Source organism: Toxorhynchites rutilus, chromosome 2 (genome assembly GCF_029784135.1).
Source record: "Toxorhynchites rutilus septentrionalis strain SRP chromosome 2, ASM2978413v1, whole genome shotgun sequence".
Classification (NCBI taxonomy): Eukaryota; Metazoa; Arthropoda; class Insecta; order Diptera; family Culicidae; genus Toxorhynchites; species Toxorhynchites rutilus.
In genome coordinates, this window is record NC_073745.1 from 190,623,374 (window position 1) to 190,629,811 (window position 6,438).

Consider the following 6,438-nt stretch of genomic DNA (forward strand, 5'->3'; position numbering starts at 1 on the left):
CTCATTCACGTTAACATTATTTCATCAAATCATGACCTATTCTCTGGTTTGGTTACGCAGCAGCGATATCGTACCCAATGAGGAACTTCCGAGGTGGGATTATTGCTAATTGAAGAATTACAATTGATTACTAAGTCAACGGCAGTCCTACGTCAACCTTGCGGTTATATCATAGGTATAACCCATCCATAGTTTTTTTTTCGTGACACGAGATTTTTCCAGCCATTTTATGGTAAAAACGAAATAAAGTCTATATAACCTTGCATGAAACGCATTTCGTTTTTATCGTGATGTGGCAATTTTTCATGACTGTTCCATGCGAATGCAGAACAGAAACTGATGCGAGTAAAAGTACTCACGCCTTGTATGTGTCCCAAACACTAATGCAAGCGAGAAAAAGAAATCACAGCTTGCATGTATTCGCTATGACGGTTTCTCCAGGTGCCTAGATTTTGTGTCCGTGTTCGGGAACACATTGCGATCACCAATCATCATCGATGAGCTAGAGTGTTATGACTTCAAAAGCTTGCTTTCAAAGCAATTTATAAGCTATTGAAACGATTTTTTGGACCAATAAGTGACAATCATATAACTCGTTGACATTTTATCTTTCGGATGATGTGATTACTGTACCAGTCCATTCAGCCGGTAAAGAGGTATTAACGATCAAAACATTGCAGTCCAGCGTCACTCTCTCGCTTTCGAAACTTTGAACTTACACCCCGGTACAGAAATGAATGACGTAGTCCCACGTCAATATGTTTGTTTTGAGCATGCAGTTATGCTATGTTCTGATTCTTACTCCAATGAAACCACAATCGCTTAATACGTTTTTATGTTATTTTATAGCCCTTTATACTTCCATGAATTATATTCAGTTGTTTACTTTTAATTAATAACAGTGAAAATTTGGAATTTCGTTATTTGTGTTGGAGTATCAAAAAATACTCTATTTTGAGGAGGCTGAATTAGATGACTATTAAAACATAATAAAGACGAAGAAAACATATGTTCATTCAATCATACCCTCTTCTTCAAATAAATGCCAATAAAGCCTGAAAAACACACAATGGCAACATTACAGAGAAGTTCAATTTTCGGTCTGTGACACCGTGCGCGAGTATACGTGTTATGATTTTGCACGTGAGTACAGCAGAGTTAAGAGTGAATCGCCAGATTTGAAGCCTGGAGAATTGATATGTTTGACTAACCAGGATTTCTTAATCCTACGCTGTACAACGACTCTCGTAGTTGTGAGAAACCAAAACAAGCAAGAAAGGGTATTGTTGGATTAATTTCAAACTTAAAATTTATGATCCATCGCATGCCAACAACGCAGATCGAGTTCAGCGCTAATAATTATGTAGCATAGAGATTCGTGTCACATCCCTGTGGAACGATGCAACGATATGAGTTATGTCGAAGAAACTTCATGTAGCCTCTCGCGATTCGCACAGCGTTTAACATGATTACCCAACCTTGTTTTCTTGCAGACTATTATGGTCAGTCATATACGCACGTATGACTCGCTCGGAGTTGCATCTACCTACGCTCAGACACACAAAGCTTCTGTTACAGTTTAATGTTCGACTAATTGCATCAATATTAAAATTTGCATGCGTGAAATTGTTCCTCTCTGTTGAATGCGGCTCCTTCGCGTTCGAGCCATCGGCGCAAGAAGGTGAAGAGATTGGTCGGCGGTGGAGAAAATATAGCGCATGAGAGACAGCCTCATGCCCGGTGCGCATAGCCCAAGAGTACCGTCGGTTTTCCATTTCAAAGCATCCAATTTATATTCCATTCCGAGGAACTTAACTGAGTGATGTACGCAGCTATGAGCAACATGTGTTTAAAATTGCTTTCAAGGCACGGGCATAACATCCACACAATGTTCGACCCGAGTTCCGATATGTTTACCTGATTTGGTTGGTAGCAATGCATGTTACCATCGTGTGATGTGTTAGTTTGTGCCTAATGCTTGATTATGATAATCGTAATCGATTACAGGAAGTTAGTCGGGCGTTGTTCTAACTTTAAAGTGTTACTATGAGAACAGTACCACCTTATCCTACTGATACTACATAAAATGTATATGCAAATTATATAGTTAGACATAGGAAGCAATAGTTGTCCAATCTATTTTGACTAAAATGTATGTTATGAGCAGTGACAATTATGCATCTGATGCTGCAAACATTATTTCTGTAGCTCAAACTCTCAAGTCCTGGGATGCTTATTTGATTATGCAGCGGCGTAGAGTAAGGGCGCGAAATAAGCGGCCCGTCCCGGGTGTCACACTCAGAGGGGTGACACTTACGACTAAAGGGTATGTCACATCAAATTGCATCACGGAAAAAAGCTGTAGAAATTTAGTTTTTAGGAATTATATCTTCAACTTTCGCTTATAATCAGATAAGAGTGTATAGTTCACGTTGGCCATGCTTCACTGTCAATTTTTCGTAAATTTGGAAAAATGTCGTCGAACGAAAAAGAGCGTCGTGAATTAATCCTGCGCACTCATTTCGAGAATCCGGAGTTGTCACATCGGACATCGGTAAGATGCTGGGAATCGTCCAATCCACGGTCAGCAGAGTACTAAAACGATACTTCGAGAACCTAACCATCGACCGGAAGGTGAAGAACGGCAAAAATGGATGCTCCGTCAGTGAAAAAGATCACAAGCGCGTAGTTAAGCAGTTTAGACGAGATCCGAGAAGTTCGGTCCGGGATGTCGCCAATAAGCTGAATTTGTAAAGTTCATTCGTCCAGCGGACCAAGCAGCGGGAGGGCCTGCGTACATACAAGGTTCAGAAGGCTCCTAACCGCGACGAAAGGCAAAACATGGTGGGGAAGACGCGAGCCCGGAAGCTGTACACCGAAATGCTGACGAAGCCGCATTGCCTGGTAATGGACGACGAAACCTACGTTAAAGCGGACTTTCATCAGCTGCCGGGCCTGTTGTTCTTCTCCGCAGAGGACAAATTCAGCGTTCCGGAGGAGATTCGCAAGCAGAAACTATCCAAGTTTGCCAAAAAGTACATGGTGTGGCAAGCGATCTGCTCTTGCGGAAAGCGGAGCGCCCCCTTCGTGATAACCGGCACGGTAAACGGTCAGGTTTACCTTAAGGAGTGCCTACAGAAGCGCTTACTACCACTATTGAAGCAGCACGAGGGCCCGACCATCTTCTGGCCGGATCTCGCTTCGTGCCACTATTCAAAGGACGTGTTGGAGTGCTACGATGCCAACGGGGTCACCTTCGTGCCAAAGGAAATGAACCCGCCCAACGCGCCGGAGCTTCGCCCAATAGAGAAATATTGGGCGATTATGAAGCAGGCCCTCCGGAAGAACCCAAAAGTTGTCAAATCGGAGGCGGACTTCAAGAGAAAATGGATTTCTGTTAAAAAAAAACTACAACCTGACGTTGTACAGAACGTTATGGACGGGGTAAAGAGGAAGGTGCGAGCATACGGGCTTGGGCTCGAAGTATGAATAAAAAGAAAATGCCAAAAGTTGTTTAATAGTTTTTATTTTACTGTCTAAAATTTTCAAAAGGATCGGTCTACTGGGCTAATTTCTACAGCGTTTTTTCCGTGATGCAATTTGATGTGACACACCCTTTATAAGTCTATAAGAAAAAAAATCCTTTAAGTTTGAAAAGACTTGACTAGTAGAATGACCATCTCACGTCAGTAATTGATGAATTTCAATTTTTCAAATATTTTTTTTCAGTGTAATTTGATTTTTTTTAAATATTTTTGCAAGAAAATTTAGAGCCCCCGCAGGCTGCATACTTTTTATCGGCAGACAGTTTGATCAAGTTGGTCTGTTAGTGCAATCCATATCTCTCCATACTGATCAAGTCGGCCGATCAAACTATCTGCTGAAAAATAGTCTGCAGTCTGCGGGGGCTCTTAAACAATTTCCAAATTTTTGATCAAAGATTTGTAGATATTATAGTTTTTGAGTAAAAAATTTTGGTGAAAAATTAAGGAAAAAAACTTTGTCCATTTTCAAAAAGTAGTCTAATTCTTTCTTGAATATTTCAAGTTACCTCAATGACTAATGTATTTACACCCACATCGTTGCACTATCTGCGCTATCTGAAATGATGCCAAGTTGGCATGAAATTCGTCCAATATATATGACTGCACAATTGACTACAGCGAATTGTGTTGTTTGGGTTCAAGAATGCTATATTCCAATATTGCAATACGCCAAAGTTTCGTTGCGAGACACCAGGACTATGTTGTGCAGGTGCTAAGTAAATTTATCTTTGAATCTACAACCAGAACGTTGGAACTCTTTGTTTTGACGTAGGACTACGTCTTTCATTTCTATACTGGGGTGTAAGTTCAAAGTTTCGAAAACGAAAGCGTTACGCTGGAGAACGAGATTTTGAGCTTTAATAGCTCCTAAACAACTGAATGAAATGGTTGATAAACACTTCATTCGAAAGATAAAATGTCTACTTGTTATATGCTTGTTACTTTTTAATCTAAAAACTTGTTTCAATAGTCCTAAAATTGCTTTCAAAACAGGCTATAGAAATCACAGCAGTCGGTATATAAGCGAGAGCCGCTCGGAAATCCACTCAGTTACGATTGCTCAACGATTGAGGTATGATCGCTGGAATGGATGGATGTTTCCCTAACACAGACTTCAAAACCATGGAGCCTGTGGAAATCGGCATAGAAATTTAGATGCAAGCAGTGCGAACTTTCGTACTAGTTTGCGTTTTTGCAAATTGGAATGTTTCCCTAACACAGACATCAAAACCATGAAGCCTGGGGAAAGATGCAAACTACGAGTACATTTGTACTCGCTTGCATATTTGCAAACCGGAATGTGTTTTCCCAGTACAGATTCCGAAACCAAGAAGTTGGGAGAATCGGCATTGCAGATGCATTCAAGTCGGCAATACTTTTATACCCCTAAACATTTTTACACTCCAGAATTCGTTTTGCTACCACGGTTTACAAAAGCGGGTACAAATGCAACGCTTTGGCTCGTTTATTCAAGACTGCATTGGAAGATATCCCTTCATGTTGCCAGCCCACTGAACTTCTACGCATACCGTTTGATGATTAGGCAACATGTTGATAACTATTTGCTGCGATAACTACTACCATAATGCATGAATTGACTTAAATTGAGATGTGTTTGTAATTGAATTCGTAAATAGTCTCATTCATTCACTATTTTAATCAATAATTTAATCAATACACAAAAGACAGCAGTGCGCAGCGGCGATATCGTACCCAATGAGGATCATCCGAGGTGGGATTATTGCTAATTGAAGAAATACAATTGATTACTAAGCCAACGGCAGTCCCACGTCAACCTTGCGGTTATATCATAAGTATAACCCATCCATAGTTTTTCTGTCACTTATCATAATTAAAACATTTCTTGGTGAATGCCCAATGGCTTCCTTCAAATGACGATGCAAATACTGTTGAAGAAAGTGGTTTTAATCCGACTTTGAAGGTTATTTAATCTAAAATAAGTCTGTACATGGACTGAGTTACTAATTGAGATAGAGATTACAAATAACTGTACATATTTAAATGCAAGTTCACCATCGAACCGGATCATTTTCCCCCCCAGCGAATGGAGAATACAATTTTTTACAAATTAATTTCGTTGGCAAGATAGAAACCGGAAATAGGACAACATTATGCAATAAGCCATGTTATGAATGGAAGGTGTTGAAATCGATTGAATTCGCAAAGTCTTTTATTCATTCACTAATTAGAATTCGAGAGACGTCGTCTGCTATCAATCGCGAATGTACGAAGTTTCTCGGGAGATAACTAAAAAAACACTTCCAGGTGGGACGAGGCCCACCGGGTTCGCTAGTAACAATAACATTCTGAATAAACATCTGGTTTCAATGTGATTTGTGTGGTGTTGAGACATCTCAGTACATTTGAGTTCAATGTATAGTTCATTTGCTCATGATGTTTTGTGAAATTCTCCAAAATTCGTGAATAGCTGAATTGTGACGACGTTTTAAACATACATGAATAAAGTTTGTAAAAAAACAACAGACCCGAAACATAACATTCGTGGTTCAGGGGACAGATTATGTCGAAATATAAATGTCATAACAATGTCGAAAAACTGAGGCTCAAGTATAAACAAGTCAACATTCAAATCAGCTGCCAATATCAAGATGATGATAGATTTCCAGTTTATGTTTTGGGCCATCCTCTGTATGGATTTATAATCAGTTTTCGTTTGATATAAGTACGAAATATGAAACCAAGCCGTTTATTTATAATATCATAGCGCTTGAATCGTGTTAATATTCGTCATGCATCGTATGAAAACGAATACGCGAAAGTAGGAATTGACTGTAAAAATAAAATGAGTTTAAAGTTGTGGCCACGTACAAAAATATGTTTAGCGGTCATTAAAACGTGACCATGTCCATGG

General features: G+C 39.6%; 1 pseudogene; it reads left to right on the forward strand.

Moving 5' to 3' along the window:
- The first annotated feature begins 5,232 nt into the window (after positions 1 to 5,232).
- Positions 5,233 to 5,316, forward strand: LOC129772382 (U4 spliceosomal RNA; annotated as a pseudogene).
- Positions 5,317 to 6,438: the final 1,122 nt, after the last annotated feature.